Below are 18760 nucleotides of genomic sequence, written 5' to 3'. Positions count from 1 at the left end.
CTATAACCTTCTTTCTGAAGGCCTCAGGGAGCTCTTTTGATCGAGACATGGTGACGCCGCACACTTCAACAACAACGAGCAAACCAAACTAAATGTCCGAGGTTTAAATAAGACAGGTTCATCCAAGATCCTCTCTAACGATGTTCTAATCATTTGCACCTGAGCTCGTAGACCTGATTCTAATTTTAGGTATTTGCAGTCGTGATAAATGTAGGGGTGTACTTACTTTTTCCACCTGCGAAATTTGCATATTTGTTTACTTAAATGATACAATGGACTCCAAAATGTAAATGTTTCATGATATTTGTTATATTATATCACCTTTATCTTTCAATATTGTTGAAATGAAGATCAAATAGCTGTATGTTGAAATATGTTGAAAAGGTCAAAACTTTACATGGGGTGTACTTACTTTTTCACGTGACTGCATATAGACCAGCTTTGCTCGGCTCGCTGCGCTCGCCTCACCACGCGTCGTTAATGAGGAACGGGCTTATTTTAGCTGAGGATATTGATTGTACCTGAGTTGCTGTGTTGTCAGGATTTACACCAATCATAACACAAACAATTATTTTGCACAAATTTATTTGTAGTGTTTGTGATATGTCATTTTTATAAGCAATTTAGGTTGAAAAAATATATAAAATTCAAAAAAGAATCCCTCAGCACATACATACGGGAGGGGTAGGTGCAGACTGGAAGTTTGGGACGATTATACCTCACCACCACGTAATTCAAAACACCTCACCACCATGTAATTCAAAACACCTCACCACCATGTAATTCAAAACACCTCACCACCAAGTAATTCAAAACACCTCACCACCACGTAATTCAAAACACCTCATCCCCATGTAATTCAAAACACCTCACCACCAAGTAATTCAAAACACCTTACCACCATGTAATTCAAAACACCTCACCACCACGTAATTCAAAACACCTCACCACCATGTAATTCAAAACACATCACCACCAAGTAATTCAAAACACCTCACCACCAAGTAATTCAAAACACCTCACCACCACGTAATTCAAAACACCTCATCCCCATGTAATTCAAAACACCTCACCACCAAGTAATTCAAAACACATCACCACCAAGTAATTCAAAACACCTTACCACCACGTAATTCAAAACACCTCACCACCAAGTAATTCAAAACACCTCACCACCACGTAATTCAAAACACCTCATCCCCATGTAATTCAAAACACCTCACCACCAAGTAATTCAAAACACATCACCACCAAGTAATTCAAAACACCTTACCACCACGTAATTCAAAACACCTCATCCCCATGTAATTTAAAACACCTCAACCCCACGTAATTCGAAACACCTCACCCCCATGTAATTTAAAATACCTCACCGCCACGTAATTTAAAACATCTCACCCCACCTAATTTAAAACACCTCACCACCAAGTAATTTAAAACAGCTCACCCCCACCAAATTTAAAACACTTCACCACCACGTAATCCAAAACACCTCACCCCCATGTAATTCAAAACACCTTACCACTAACTAATTCAAAACAACTCACCACCACATAATTTAAAACACCTCACCACCAAGTAATTCAAAACACCTCATCACCAACTAATTAAAAACACCTCACCACTAAGTAATTCAAAACACCTCACCATCGCGTAATTCAAAACATCTCACAACCACGTGATTTAAAAACACCTCACCACCACGTCATTTAAAAACACCTCACCACCACGTCATTTGAAAACACCTCAGCACCACATAATTAAAAACACCTCACCACCACGTGATTCAAAACCACCACCACGTTATTAAAAACACTTCACAACCACAGAAAGAAAAGTTTCAGGGAGTAGTTCAGTGACAACAGACCCTGCCCAGATATGTAGATATACAGATAAATGACTGTACCTGAGTTGCTGTTTTGTCATGGTTTACAGTTTACACCAATCATAATTCAAACAATCATAATGCACCAATGTATTTGTAATATACGTGATATTACATTTTATAAACAATTTAAGTTGAAAACTTATGTTTAAAAAAAAATTCCCCCAAAAATTCCCCCACCCCCCCCCCCCCCACCCCCCCCCCCCCAAAATAAAATTGGGAGATTTTTCCAAAAAAATACCCTTAGGACATACCGACGGGAGAGATAGGTGCATACCAGAAGTTTGGTTCGATTTCACAAAAGTTTGAGGTGGGTAGTTCAGTGACACAACACAACACAACACAACGCAACACAGACACTGCACAGATATACAGTATATATAGATAGATATGGATAGATAACTGTACCTGAGTTGCTGTTTTGTCATGGTTTACATCAATCATAACACAAACAATTATATGGCACAAATGCATTTTGTTACGTGTTCCTCCCCGACCTCCTGGTCTCGGTACACCTCCGAACCCCGGGAGGAGCCACGGCAGAAAAAATATATTATTCCGTGTCGAAGTCAATAAGGAAGCCACACCAATGGTTATGAACAAACCAATAATATATTAAAAACCACACAGGAATAACATTACCAATAATGATAGCAAATCCAGACAATCAATATATCTTAGGATGGTACCAGCACTAAGTCACATAACTCACTGCTTTCCCAGTGACTGGAACAGAAACACTTCAATGTTTCTATAACTCTCCAAGGCGAAGTTGATTCGCTCCAGCGATTGTTGGAACAATGTCTGATCAAGATCAATCGAGGCGTAGGTGGTCGAAGCGACACAGAAGTCACGTGGTCCAACACCCAGCAAACTCGCGGTAGAATGGAAAATCCCCAAAGACGCGTGCCGACGTACACGTTCGCCGCTCAATCAGCGAACCGCCGTGTAATCTTCAAACGCTGCTTTAGTGCACAGCCCTCCCCGGCAGACCACCGGAGGTTAAGACCAGCCGACGCGACAAAAACCTTTTCCGATGAACGCAGCGCGCGGGGCAAAATGGCGGACGGCTCTCACTCGAGCCGGAGCCTCTAGGCAAGGATTCTCCGGAACCTCAATGCCGATACCTGACTACGCAGGTTCCTCAATACTCCGGCGATAACACCTATCGCACGAACTTCCTTTCAAGGTCTCAAAGTTCACTCGCGACGTTCGCTTGACCACGCCCATAACGGAGCTTCGGCACGCGTCTTCGCCGACCTTTGCCTCATGACCTCTTCGTCTTCGCTCGACGTCTTCCGGTGCACGATCCGATTTCCTGTTTCATTTTTATCATGAGCGCTTTTAACCTTTTAATCACAATAACCATTTCCTTTAAACAACAATAATCGCCGTTTCCTTCCAACCCCGATAAGAATAATAATACCTAACCAGAAATGTTTCACATGGATGAAAACCACCACCACAGAAGGGCCAAATCCGTAACACTCCCCCCCCCTCAAGAAAGAAAGTTTGAACACCGCGAAAACTTTCTTTGCAGGCAAACTCTTGAAACCAACAAATGTAAACTCACAACCCAAATCATCCATTCCTGTGAACAACAATAATCAAGATTTCCCAAAAATAATACAACAAACTTCGAACAACCCACAGAGATTTCCAAAGTTAATTGACTCTGGACAAAGCGTCAGCCACGACATTGTCCCTGCCCTTTACATGTTCAATTTCCCAGTTTGACTCCTGCAAAGCCAAACTCCATCTCATCCCCCTCTGATTTTACTTTTCGTTTCTTTTGAATGAAGGTTAAGGGGTAGTAATCAAAATCCAAAGTCAAGCAAAACTACAACACTTTTCCCGGGAGGCCGAGCTGAAAGCCAGGTTCAATGGTGGTTGGGGTGGTGAGGCCTGGAAGTATTCACTACATGGACGCCTTTAGGAACGTGGAGTTCACGGTTAGCCTGTGCAGGAAAGTTCACTACATCGACGCCTTTAGGAACAGTTAATCCGTGTAGGAATTTTTTTTTTCTTTTGCTCGGCTGCTCCGCAGCATTCAGTGCTTCAACTCTTTCTAACTTTCGTAATAATCACGGGTGGACCGCTTGTCACTGTAGTCACGTAAATAGCGGTCTCCTTCTCGGCCACTACCCTGATAATCCTTCCTTCAGGAGCTGCCATAACTCTGGGAGCCTCCATAAGAATATTGATTGCGGCCACCACCAAAACTACAACTCCGTTGTCCTCCTCTGTAGCCCACTCGACACCTATGAAATGCCTTCCCTACTGTTATGGTCCGACCCTCCAACTCCTTGCTATTCAGAGCCTTTTCTGCATCTCTGGCGTCCTTTGAGTTTTCAAACGTGACAAAGCCAAACCCTCTTGACTTTTGTGTCTCCCTGTCTTTTATTAGCAGCACTTCCAAAAGCAGTCCATACTTGCTGAAGGCAGACTCCAGAACATCTTCCTTTGTTTTGAAGTTCAGTCCCCCTACAAAGAGCTTGCCAATATTGCCTCCATCCCTGACTTGCGTGTGCTGACACTTCGTTTCAGGGTACTTCCTCTTCTCTTCAGGCGCTTCCTACGAGGCTTTTCAACAAACATCGGGTTACCAGAAACTTGACCACCGGCCAAATCATTCCCGATAACAAAAGATACTCCCTCTACAGGAATAGTGGCTTGTAAACCTACGGTGACCGGTCCTGACACCAAATCAGACTCCAAATGGATGACATGAAGGGGAGCTCTAACACAGCCACCAATCCCCTGTAACCGAACACTATCACCAGTTGCCGTCTCCTCTGACAATGGCAAAATGCCTTCAAGCATTAAAGATTGATGTGCTCCTGTGTCCCTCAATACCCTAACAGGTCTTCGGGTAGTCCGATCTCCATCCAGTGACACCAACCCCTCTGAAATAAATGGTTGGTAACCCTTTTGAGGGCGATTACTCACATTTGCCATTGCATTCGGAGTTGTGCTAGTTGAACTCCACTCCTGATTTTCCTTTCCCAGAGCATATCAGTGGGACATCAAGTGTCCAGGTTTATGGCAAAAAGTGCAAGTAGGCCCGGAGGAGAACCTCATGGTTTGTCTCGAGCCCCCTGGAGGATAAGTCTGCCTTGGAACTGCTGTCTTCGGATTTCCAGAAGTCGTGGTATCAGAATGGTCCTCATATTCATCTCGAGGCCACCCCCATGAATTTTCGTTCTCCGCCCCTGATGTACCATAGCTCCCCTGGCTAGGTCTAGGCGAGAAGGTAGGTTTGTGTAACCCCATCCTGTGGGTTAAGGCATAGTCATCAGCCATGGCTGCTGCCTCGTACAGCTTTGGTACTTTCCTTTCCTCCAGATGAACTTTAATGTCCTCGTGGACACACTGTTGGAATTCCTCCACGAGGATCAATTGCCGCAATAGTTCGAAGTCTTTCCCAACCCCTTTTGAATCACACCACCTATCAAACATGGTTTCTTTCATTCTGGCAAACTCCACATGGGTCTCACTCTCCCTCTTCCTGGCATTCCAGAATTTTTGCCGGTAAGCTTCCGGGACCAATTCATAGGCTTTGAGAATGTTTTTCTTCACTATCTCATCATCTGCACATTGGTCAATCGGTAAAGCCGAATAAATATCTTCAGCTTTACCCACCAGAACACTTTGCACTAATATGGTCCAGGACTCCTCAGGCTATTTTAGCAGTTGAGCCACTTTCTCAAAGTGTGAAAAAAAATTAGCTACCTCCTTTTCATTGAAGGGTGGAACCAGCCTCATGTCTGCCAACATCCCAGGTGTTCTGACTAGGTGTCGAATCAGTCGGCCTGGATGGTACCTCTCCCCGTTCTTTCATTACATCCAGCTCCTTGAGTCTGATTTCCTGCTGAAGCGCCATTTCACGTTGCTTTATCTCCCTTTCGGCTTTTCTCTCCTCTGCTTCGAGTTCCCTTGCAGCTCTCCTTTCCTCTGCTTGTTCCTTTTCTCTTCTCTCTTCAAGTTCTCTTTCCTGTACGGCTCTTCTTTCCTCGAGTTCTCGTTCCTGCGCTGCTCTTTCCTTTTCTGCTTTCCTTTCCTCTACTCTTTCTTGTGCTTTTTTCTCTTCTAACCTTTCCTGGAGTTCTCGTTCAACTCTCCTTTCCTCTGCTTTTCTTTCTTCGAGTTCTCTTGCAGCTCTCCTTTCCTCTGCTTTTTTCCCTTTCCTGGCTCTGCAATTGCATCTCCAGTTTCCGGAGCTCCACATTTTCTTGTTCCTCGGGTAACCAATCCAAGGCTCCCTCTTCCCATGTTCCTTGTCCCACCAGAGATTCTATCACCAATCTCTGCATCTCTGCTTTCCTCGTATTCGTTCGAACCTCCAAGCTAAAATGTCTGGCCAATACCAAGAGGTCTGATTTTAATAATGCTCTGAACTGTGCCTCACTAGCGGTCACTGCAAACTTCTCTGCGTCAAACTCCATGGTGACTATTGTTAAGACCTGTTAACCTTCACACAATAAATTTAAAAAAAAAAAATTGTTTGTTTTTGGAAAAAATTGGGAATGTTGGAAAAAGTTCCAAATTTGGGAATTCTGGGAATGTTAGGGAATTCTTTCCCAGACTAAATTTAGGGAATTTTATATCCCGGACAAAGACCCAATTTTGAGCCCACGAGTCAATTGGACGAGCCCCCAATTTCTGTCACGTGTTCCTCCCCAACCTCCTGGTCTCAGTATACCTCCGAACCCCGGGAGGAGCCACGGCAGAAAAAATATATTATTCCGTGTCGAAATCAATAAGGAAACCACACCAATGGTTATAAACAAACCAATAATATATTAAAAACCACACAGGAATAACATTACCAATAATGATAGCAAATCCAGACAATCAATATATCTTGGGATGGTACCACCACTAAGTCACATAACTCACTGCGTTCCCAGTGACTGGAACAGAAACGCTTCAATGTCTCTATAACTCTCCAAGGCGAAGTTGATTCGCTCCAGTGATCGTTGGAACAATGTCCGATCAAGATCAATCGAGGCGTAGGCGGTCGAAGTGACACAGAAGTCACATGGTCCAACACCCAGCAAACTCGCGGTAGAATGGAAAATCCCCAAAGACGCGCGCCGACGTACACGTTCGCCGCTCAATCAGCGAACCACCGTGTAATCTTCAAACACCGCTTTAGTGCACAGCCCTCCCCGGCAGACCACCGGAGGGTAAGACCAGCCGACGCGACAAAAACCTTTTCCGATGAACGCAGCGCGCGGGGCAAAAAGGCGGACGGCTCTCACTCGAGCCGGAGCCTCTAGGCAAGGATTCTCCGGAACCTCAATGCCGATACCTGACTACGCAGGTTCCTCAATACTCCGGCAATAACACCTATCGCACGAACTTCCTTTCAAGGTCTCAAAGTTCACTCGCGACGTTCGCTCGACCATGCCCGTAACGGAGCTTCGACACGCGTCTTCCCCGACCTTTGCCTCACGACCTCTTCTTCTTCGCTCGACGTCTTCCGGTGCATGATCCGATTTCCTGTTTCATTTTTATCATGAGCGCTTTTAACCTTTTAATCACAATAACCATTTCCTTTAAACAACAATAATCGCCGTTTCCTTCCAACCCCGATAAGAATAATAATACCTAACCAGAAATGTTTGACGTGGATGAAAACCACCACCACGGAAGGGCCGAATCCGTAACAATTTGTAATATACATGATGTTACATTTTATAAACAATTGAAGTTGAAGATTTAAGTTGAAAAAAAAAAAATTCAAATAAATTTTTTAAAATATATTTCTTTTCTTTTTTGCAAAATTAATCCAGAAGCACCTATCTCTCCCATGGGCATGTCCTAAGGGTATCTTTTTTTCTAATTTTTGAAAAAAGATGTGAATTTTGTTTGAAAATTTATTAGAAAAATTATATAGTAATATTGTGATTTGGGGTAGAAGTGATTCAGTGGTAAATATATATATTGATATTGATTGCCACGGAGATTTCGGGGTTTTTTTGATGGCATATTATGATCAGTTTTGGATGCGGTTTGTGACACAGTCCTATGTAACAGAGTGGCAGAATGTAACAGGGTTACAGATCGCGGTTTAGATGTTATGATGACCGAGCGGTGGTGTATTACCGCGACCTAACAGGATCCCTGACTCACCCGATTCCACCCAAACGTTGGCCGGGTCGCACCGCAGCTAGTCAATAGGGAAAAGACAAAGGCGACGAATGCAAAGAGGAAAACGAAGGCAAAGAAAGGTTTGGAAATACTACTGAATTTATTGACTATTTACACACAAGCAAAAAGAAAGCAGTCACGTTTATTTACAAGCACATAAGACGCAGGTGACACAGGGAAAATACTAGCTTATACAGACTTAATTAACCCAGGACAGAACAAACAGAAGACAGACTCACGTGGGGAATGACAGGAATGGCAGGAGGTGGATGGCTGGAGGTGAACGCTTGGTGGAGCCAACGCGGAGCTTGGCGGAGCTTTGGTGGAGGTGAACGCTTGGTGGAGCCAACGCGGAGCTTGGTGGAGCCTTGGTGGAGGTGAACGCTTGGTGGAGCCAACGCGGAGCTTGGTGGAGCTTTGGTGGAGGTGAACGCTTGGTGGAGCCAACGCGGAGCTTGGCGGAGCCTTGGTGGAGGTGAACGCTTGGTGGAGCCAACGCGGAGCTTGGGGGGTTGGTGTGACGGGTTCTCTCTCCTTCCCTCACAAGCTTCAGGACTCTTTCTTGACGACCAACTCTTTGTGACCAACTCTTTGTGACCAACTCTTCACGGACCCTCTACTGGCAACCGACTCACTCCAACTCAGACCTCTCTCACCAAGACCAACTCAACCAACTGACCACCGACTCCACTGCCTGACTCCTCACGACTCTCTCTTGGCGACCAACTCACGACTCACTTCCGTGCGCGCCTTTTATAGCGCCTCCAGCGATTAAGCCGCCGGCGTTTTGGACACGCCCATCGGGGTGCTCACCTCTGCCCTGGTTGGTCGCGCGACCCTCGGGCTCCGCCCTCGATGACGACGGGCGGGTACGCCCCTCCTCCCCTCTATGACGAGGTGGAGACACGCCTTTCTTCCCCGACTCGAGCCTCGTGGTCAATGGCGGTTATTGGAGGGGAGGTAATTGAGAATCGAGGGCTCAGCAATGACGAAAGGGGATGTGATAGGAAATGGAGATTTTGGGGATGGGAAGGAAAGGGGATCTATTCTCTTTCACTGGTGCAATGGAGTACTTCAATTAATGGGAGACACAGCCTTACCCTAAAACACAGAATAAGAGATAACTATCAACAGGGGTATTCTATTACTTGGCTGACGTGTATGCTTGTGGACTAATTATGGGATGCCCTTTCACCTTTACACAGCTCCGGAGGTAGGGGGGCGCAGAATAAACAATAATAATAATAGTACAGCACACAATCAAAAAATATACAGTCCTCATCTCCGCAACAATATATTGATATTGATTGCCACGGAGATTTCGGGGTTTTTTTGATGGCATATTATGATCAGTTTTGGATGCGGTTTGTGACACAGTCCTATGTAACAGAGTGGCAGAAGTTGGAAGTCGGGATCCCGATGGGATGTACCATCTCCCTTTTTTTGTTTGTGCTGGTTATGGAGTTGTTGATACGTGTGGTGCGTGGACATGGGAAAGCAGTGGAGATAGCCCCTGGTCAGAGTTTGCCAGCGATGTTTGCATTCATGGATGACCTGACAGTTGTCCAACAGTCGGCTGATGCAGAAGTAGAGGTATTGGGACAACTGGAAAGGTTGATGCTGTGGGTAATAATGGGATTTAAAGCAAGAAAGTCGAGGAGTGTGGTGGTGAGACGAGGAGTGGTGAATAACATGCACAGGCTCTAAGCACACAATAATAACATGCACAGGTTTGAGCTGGGAGGGGAGGTGGTTCCATCATTGACAGAGGCCCTGTGAAGAGTTTGGGAAGATGGTATACAGTGGAGTTGAATGATGTGGGAAGGGTGGAGGAGGTGAGGAACAAGCTTTGGAGGGGTTTGAAGAGGATTAATGGATGTGGTTTGCCAGGTAAGTTGAAGGTATAATGTTTGAAGTTTGGATTGATGCCAAAAGTATTGTGGCCATTGATGATGTATGATATTGCGATTGGGCATGTCGAGAGGATGGAGGTTGTGGTTAGCGGCTTTGTGAGGAGGTGGTTGGGAGTGCCACGCTGTTTGACGAACATTAGCTTTGATGGTCAGGGTGTAAAACTCCAGTTTCCCTTGACATCATTACCCGAGGAGTTTAAGGTGGTGAGGGTGCGGAAGTTCATGATGTTGTGGGATTTGAGTGATGCAGTGGTAAAGAATGCTCTCCCAGAGAAGAACTGAAGTCGGAAGTAGAATGCAAGAGCAGAGGTGGATGAGATGGGGGAGTGGTTGCAACATGAGGAGGTTGTGGGGATGGTACAGCACGAGAAGCATGGCATGGGGTGGATGAAGCATGAGCGATGGGAAAAGGCATGTGTGCATGTGTGCCTGTGGGAAAAGGCAAAAGAGAAGAGAAAGATGGTTGAGAGGGAGATGACAAGAAAGGAGGAGGGGAGATATGTGAAAGCAGTCGTACAGGTGCAGCAAGGTGCTTGGACTAGGTGTGAAGGTGTGTGGGTGAGGACATTGAAGTGGCAAGAGATTTGGAGGAAGGAGTCAATATTGTTGAGTTTCCTGTTGTGGGCAACGTATGATGTGCTTCCATCACCAGTAAACATGAGATTGTGGGGGTTGTTGCAGGAGGAGAGATGTTCTTTGTGTGGAGGTTTGGGAACCGTGCAGCATGCGCTGAGTGCATGTTCAGTAGCATTGGCAGCAGGAAGATACAAGTGGCGGCACAATCAGGTGCTGGCAGTGGTAGTGCAGATGGTGCAACAAGAGGTGCTGAGATCGAGAGAGAGAAGAGTGGAGAAGGAGACAATGGGGGAGAGGTGTGGTTTGTGAAAGAGGGCCAAGTGTTAAGAGGTGGAAAGAGGAGGAGGTGGAAAGCAAGAGGGCTGTCAGATGCTTGTGATTGGCAGGTGGTGGCAGACCTAAAGCCACAATTGGTATTCCCAGAGGAGATCTGTATGACAAGGTTGCGGCCTTACATTGTCATCTGCTCAGGTGCAACAAGACACGTCATCTTAGGGGAATTGTCTGTACCTTAGGAAGAGAACATGGAGGAGGTGCACGAGAGAAAGAAAGGAAAGTACAGTGAGCTGGAGGCAGAGTGTCGGGAGAAGGGTTGGCGAGTTTATTGTCAGCCATTTGAGGTGGGGTGTAGAGGGTATATTGGCAATTCCTTTTCTGAATGTCTTGCTCGGCTTGGAGTGTGTGGGACAGAAGGAAGGAGCGTGTGTGACAAAGTTGCCCAGTTTGCCTTGAAAGGCTCATTTTGGATATGGAGAAAGTTTATGGAGGCACGTCGAACGGTGTAGGTGGTGGTTCATTTCAGTCTAAAGGGGTAGTGACTGAGCACAGAAGAGAAATGGAGATGTGTGAATGGTGTGTGTGTGTGTGTGTGTGTGTGTGTGTGTGTGTGTGTGTGTGTGTGTGTGTGTGTGTGTGTGTGTGTGTGTGTGTGTGTGTGTGTTGCAGAAGTGGGTGTGGTTTTGCATGAATGTGTTTTTGTTTGAGTGGTGAATGTTGTAAGGTCGTTTTTTCTTTTTTTTTTGGTGTGTGAGTGAGTGGGTGAGGGGCTCTGGATTCTGGGAGTGGAGGCGGTTTTGTTGTTGTAGTCTGTGTTTTCACTGGCTGTGGTATGTACGCATCCGGGTATAGCTGCTGCATGTGGAGACGTATATGCCCCTGCTGGCCCACCTTGGCTGACCGTATCGAGGTTGAAGGGCGAAACGGGATGATGCTGAGGACCTCGATTGAGGACCCAGTCAGTGAGGCACACTTGTGACTAGGTGTGTTTTGAAACCATGTATATATATATATATATATATATATATATATATATATATATATATATATATATATATATATATATATTGTTGCGAATATGGAATTTGGCCTCCATATCCACTTGTAAATATTCCCCTATTTTCCCCAATACTCCCCAACTATCCCCAATCCCCCATTCCCTAGTCCCATTGTCTGTAAACAACAATCAGTAGAGCCGACCTTCCCCTTTTTCCCCCATTAAATGTCGTGCCCAGGTCCACCGCACCACACGTAGACCACTTTCGGACATCTTGCTAGTTATTCTTAGTCTATGTCAGTTAAGGCCTCGTTTCCATTAATTATGACTCTTCGTTGCACCAGAATGTGATTATATGGCACCAGTAGTGAGTTTAGGACCTTTCCCATACCTCCTCCCATCTTCTTCCCCGTCTACAACAACAGAGGGGCACGGCGCTGCGCGGGGGGGAGTGTGCGTCCTCCCACCGGCTCGGTTAGCCGCCATCGACAATGCGCTCCAGACAATGCGTTCCAGACCATGCGCTCCACGGGGTTACCACAAAGGGGCTCCTTGTCAGCTCCTCGTCAAGGGCGGAGCCGGTAACCCCCCCGCACGCACCCAATGAGAAGCAACGTGCCGATTCCACGAGGCGGAGCTAACGAGCCGAGGGCGTGTCACTCCCCGCCGGATATACGCGGCCCCGCGCCGGATGTGACGTCAGATGCGCCCCCAGCTTGAGCAGACAAGACGCCATCCGAGCGCTGCGACCTCCCCGCATCTCTAGACCGGACCGGGTCGACCCTGTCCTTGAGCCAAGAGTGCACCTTGAGCCATCGATACCCGCTTTCCTGCTATCAATCCCCGTGTGAGTCAGCCTTGTCCCGTTTACCTGTCGTCTGTTGGGGTTAATATAAGGTTGTGTCTAAGTGCCCACCTTTCTGTGCTGTACCTCTCGTCCCTGTAATCTGACCTTCCGCACGAATATAATCTCCTCCGGAGGTCTTGAGAACCGTATCCCTGGTGTCGTCATTTTAATCCCAGCCGTGTGTCTGTTCCTTCATTGACCTAGCATCGCGCGACTAGTCAACTTCGAGTATAATCGGTAACTTGTGCAGACGTGGTCATCCCAAAACCGCTCGGTAAAATAACATCTAAGCCACGTCTGTAACAATTGGTGTCGAGGAGTGGAATTCGAACCCGGGACTAAATTTATTAGGCCCAAATTTGTAACAAGTAGAATCGATTCGGAGCGCGTTTCCCGCGCGTTATTAGGCCCAAATTTGTAACAAGTAGAATCGATTCGGAGCGCGTTTCCCGCGCGAAATTATAACGGCGAAATTTGAATTTGTTTTACGAAAATAAAAAAAAACCGAATTTTGAAAGTCGCGCTATGGCGGATCAAGACAGCTGGGGTCCGGTAAAGGAGAGTGAGGTAGGGTCGATCCAGGACCAAATTGAGGGACAAGAGGAGAGCGAAGCAGTGAGGGCGGCAGGTTCGCAAAATAGCGCCGTCACGCACGAAGTAGCGGGCGCGCAAAATGGCGCCTCGCAAGAGCGCGTGGTAGCCGAGGCCGCTGTATCAACGGGCTTTAACATGCAGCCGATTGACATGCAGGCCCTCATTGCGCAGTTACAGGCAGCTGTACAGATGAGTATGGAGAGCCAAATTGAGCGATTGGGTGAGCGGTTGGGGAACCGGATGGATGCTCAGGGTGAGCGATTGGAGGACCAAATGGGGGTAATGGGGAACCGGATGGATGCTCAGGGTGAGCGATTGGAGGGCAAAATAGGGGTAATGAGGGACGAAGCGAGGGGTACCAGTGAGGGATTAGACAATAATTTTAAGGGATTAGACAATAATTTTAAGGGATTAGACATGAAATTTGGGAAATTAGACGATAGATTAGGGGAAATACAGGAGGGGTTAACGGGGGTAGAAAACAGAATGGCCGCTCAAGAGAATCAAATGGAAGGGATGCAAAAAGGGTTAGAGGGGTTAGAAAACACCATGGAAGGCAAATTGAGGGACATGAGGGACCAAGCGGAAAGGGAAGTTAACCAAATGGGGCAGCAGATAGAGGGGGTCAGAATGGGGGTAGAAACCAAACTGGATGCTCACAGGGAGGAAATGGAGCAGATGAGGGTGGCATCTGGGCAGGAGATGCAAGTGATGGGAGAAGAGATCAGAAGAGGTGTGAGTGAGGAGGTCGGAGGAGTGCGCGAGGAGGTGAGGCACTGTAAGGAGCGCATGGAGAAGGAGGTGAGAAAGGGGACTGTAAAATTGCAAGGGGGTATAGAGGAGTTGACGCTGGGAGTAGAACAACTGACAGTGGGACAAAAGGAGTTGGGGGACCAGGTAAAGAAGAACACAGCGGTAATAGAGGGTTTAAAATCGACACAGAAGGAGATAAAAAAGGACGTAGGGGTAATTAAAAAAGAGTGTCAGACGGTACATGAGAACCTGACGAGGAAAATGGACAAGGTGGTAGAGGTGATGGAGGTTAAAGAGCGGGAGGTGCGGGAGCACATAGAAAAAAATAAAGTGGAGTTAGAGGAAGAACTTAAAGGGGCGCACGAAGAGATGAAGGAAATGAAGCAAAAATTAGAAGAAGTGGAAGAAGGGGTGAGCGAAATTAAGAAGCGACGGAGAGAGGATAAGAAAGAGATAAAGGAGGAAGTAAAAGAATTGGTCCAAAGTCTGTGTTCGGATCGTGATGATGTGCTCATTAACCGGATGAGGGATTCGCAGGTGATGGAGGAGAAGCGAAGAGAAAGAGAACCCGGTGTAAGTGGTGACCAATATGGTCGTGCGTATGATGCGCCAGGTGATTTAATAAGCTTGGGGGTCGAGATAGACCCGGGTGTTCGTGAGAGGCCGTTGGTGAAGTGTGCGACAGGTCTGGTGTGCGAAAGAGGAGGTGTGCGAGAAAGTCCGACTCTGGGGTGTGTGAGGAAAAAGTGCGTGCCAAGGAGTGAGGGTGCTGGCGAGAGTGAGTCGGTCGTAGCGCGTGTGCGAGGGAGCACATGGAAGCGTGGTGTGGTGAGTGTTACAGAAGGTGTGACGGGAGAGTGTGCGCGAGAAAGGTGTGTGACGGACAGGTGCATGAGGAAAGAGTGCGCTGTCAGAAGTAAGGAAGAGTGTCCACCTGTGGTGAGTGTTACAGAGGGTGTAACGGGAGAGTGTGCGCGAGAAAGGTGTGTGACGGACAGGTGCACGAGGAAAGAGTGCGCTGTCAAGAGTAAGGGTGAGTGCGTTGTCAAGAGTGGTGGTGAGAGTATTGAGAGTGACAAGGAGAGTGAGTTGGTTGTGACAGGTGAGCGAGGATGTACACCTGGGATGGAAGGATGCACACCTGGAATGGTAGAGCGTGAGTGGGAATGCACGCTGGAGTTGGTGGTGAGGCACATGGTTGGGTGTGCGAATGAGGGCACACCTGTGATTGTCACAGAGGAGGTGACCGAGGAGGGGGCGCGAAGCGGTGTATTGGTGAGGTGTGCGAGCAACGAATGTGTGCCAAAGTGTTCGGTGGTCAGGTGTGTGACCAAGGCTGTGAGTGGAATGGGTGTACCTGGGTGTGTAAGGAAGGGTACGAGGAGCATGGGCACAGCTGGATGTGTGAGCAAGGAACGGGCTGCGGGGTGTAAGCGTCCAGGTGAAGCATCGACGTTACACGGGTTAGAGGTTAGAGCGACTTTTAGCCGAAGCAGGCCCTCGGTGCGTGCCGGGCCTCGCTTTGAACGGCCGCGTCCAGGCTCCACTAGGCGGAGCTGGCAGCCCGATAGGAAGGGTCGTTATGGCGACCACGTTTTGTTGAGACGTGCAGGCAGGTCGAGATCGGGACATTGGATGGCTCCACGCCGAGGTGATGCGTGGGATCTCGGCCCGGGTAAGCCCCCGTCCCTGCACCGAGTGCCGGACGCATCCAGCCGCTGGCACAAAACAACCAGCATCCATTGCTTGGCTTTACGAAGCCGGGCTTTGGACAGGGATTGGCGCACCGAGAGGTATTAGTGAGTCGACTGGGTGATGAGGTTAGTGTTTTGGACCCAAAATTAGAGAAAAACAAAATTTGATGATTGGCAAGGGATTGGCAGTAGTGATTGGCAGATGATGGGTAGTGATCGGCAAATTTTTGATTTATTGAAATTTGATGTGCAAAATTGGTAGTGAGAGACCCCCGATGTGGTGGGATGGCAAATCCACCATCCTTCCCATGGGGGGGCAAAGGAGCAATAGCTTATGGGGTGTATGGCAGTGAAAACTAGCCCGGGTGGGTTAGGATATTGTGTGTAGGGATCTAGAGAAGATGACCTTAGGTAACGTTAAGGTTAGTTAGTGACTGATACCTGTAGTGGGGACGCAGGTAGATTAGTGTGGATGATAATGACGTGGGAGCGCAATAGTTTAAAGGGACGACTGGGAAGCGCAAGTTTCAGAAGGGAGTAGTTAGCTGAGATGATGCCGTGTTTGTGAGAATTGAACAGGTGTGATTGCACAGGTGTGCAACTGGACAGGTGTGTGGAGCAGTGTATGAGTAGTGAGTGTGTGGATCAGCGCGAATGCGCTTGGGGAGAGAAGGGTGCAGGTGGCACCAGGTGTGAGAGCACAGGTGTGCAGGTACAGGGGTGTGGAGAGAGTTGGAGTGAGTGGTACGGAGTGGTGTGCATGGTGCGAAGGTGTGGATGGGGGAAGAGTGGACCCCTTTCACGAGTACCCGGGGCGGGTAGTGTAAGTGTTAGGTAGAGGGTGCAGGTAAATTGTGGTTGGATATTGGCATTTGTGGTGCGGTTGCAGAATGGTATTGTGGATGGGTGCATTAGTGTTGTGGAAATGGCTGGGCGTGTAGCCTGTTAGTGTGTGTAGTTGGTTGGGCACTCCACCACTGTGAGGATGTCGGCCAGGTGAGGCCGCAGGTGGGCTCTGGGAGCCGGTAGTTGTGAGTGGGTGCCTGAGGATCCCGGGTGTGGATCGGGCAGCCCAGTGCCAGAGAGGGCACGGAGTGGGGAGAGCGCCAGAGGGCCTTCCCCAGGTAGATAGGTTAGGGTACGGAACAGGTAAGCTCGGAGGCAACTACAGTGGTGGAGGTGTGCAGGTGGGTAGACCCGCTGGGAGAGGTACACGCCACAGCCCAGAAATTGTGCGAGGGCACCGGGAGATGAATCGGGGGAGTGAGACCCCAAATTGAAGAGCACCACAGTTTGGCCAATGGGAATTGGTTTTTAGAACCCATAGTGTAAGAGGGCCAATGGTTTGGCCGGAGAAAGACCCCGGGTAGTGTAAAGTTGTTAAAGTCATTTAGGAGATAGTTAGGATTGATGAACCTGTCGCACCATACGCAGCCACTTACCTGAGGTGATGATGATGACTCCACACCTGTGTTTTCTTGGTTTGTAGCAGGAAATGAGATTGCTGTGGATTTGTGAGACGCATCACGACGTGGATGAGACATTGGGGTGATTCCATCTCTCCCTCCCTAGGAGGGACTGATGATGAATTGGTAATGGCAAATTTTGATGTTGAGTTGAAAATGGCAAATTTTGATGAGAGTTGAAAATGGCAAATTTGATTGGTTAGGAGGGAGAGAAGACGAATTTGGTTTATGGGAGGAACGGGGAAGACAGTAGGGATGTTTGTTGATTTGTAAAATAGATGTTTATGGGTAGTGTTGAGTTTTGTGGATACAGTAAGGGGTAAGGGAGGGGCCATGTAGGTTACCTGGTGGGGGGGGGGGCGTACGATAGGAACGTACCTGTCTCACCTGGTTCCCATGTGCCCCCAGTGTGCATCATCTTATATTGCGTGCACTTTTGCGCCCTTACCACCTTACTCACTTGTCTTCTTCTTTTGTCTCCCACCTCCGAGGATCTGGCTTTGGGGTAGAGAGAGAGGAGAGAGCGGTGCTGGCTACGCAGTTGTGGGCCTGCACTTTCGCTGCTTGCTGCTTGGATCGATACACCATACGGACCGCAATGTTTGTGGCCACCCACAATGGACCGCAGTTCTTTTGCGGCCAAGCACCACCCGTGGAAGGACCTATGGGTCAACGTGGCACCTATGCCAAACAGGTGAACCACTTATAGTTGACACCACTGAAGGCCAAAATACAGAAATGGACGCGGTTGGCGCCTTTCTTTATTTTTGAAAAGAAGTAAGAAGGCCAAGTGCACCACACGAAGGCAAGACCAGCGGCAGAACATCGGCCGGCTGCAACACCACACAATGATTTATAAACACTTTATTGGTGCACCGGATGGTGCTCACTGTGTGATGGGGTGGTGCTTGATGCTTGGAAGGGGTGCTCTGCACGTTATTAAAGGCCGTCGGCCACAGAGCACTCGTGGGTTGGTGTATCGATGCTGGCAAGCGTGCTCTCTCTATGCATAACATCTGCATGTGTTCCTCCAAAAACAGGTCCTGGATCGTAGTGTAAATATCAGCGTAGTCTTGTGTAAATAATGCTCCCTACCGGCTGTATGTTTAGTTTGAGAATTCTTTCCGGATTCGGTTATCCTGTGGGTGTGTTTCTGTGAGGAGAAGGGTGCAACGTCGCAGGGGGACATATTTACTCATTCGTGAATATCTGTAAAACTGTCGCACTCAGGGTAGAGTTAATAGTAGAGGGAACTACATTGCGTGCCACACTAAAGTAGGTAAAAATTTATCGGGTCGGGACGCCCCGAGGGTAGAGAAGGGTGCAATGTTGCGAATATGGAATTTGGCCTCCATATCCGCTTGTAAATATTCCCCTATTTTCCCCAATACTCCCCAACTATCCCCAATCCCCCATTCCCTAGTCCCATTGTCTGTAAACAACAATCAGTAGAGCCGACCTTCCCCTTTTTCCCCCATTAAATGTCGTGCCCAGGTCCACCGCACCACACGTAGACCACTTTCGGACATCTTGCTAGTTATTCTTAGTCTATGTCAGTTAAGGCCTCGTTTCCATTAATTATGACTCTTCGTTGCACCAGAAT

This window comes from Myxine glutinosa, chromosome 7 (assembly GCF_964187855.1).
Source record: "Myxine glutinosa chromosome 7, kmMyxGlut1.1, whole genome shotgun sequence".
Lineage (NCBI taxonomy): Eukaryota > Metazoa > Chordata > Myxini > Myxiniformes > Myxinidae > Myxine > Myxine glutinosa.
This window is presented reverse-complemented; position numbering follows the sequence as displayed.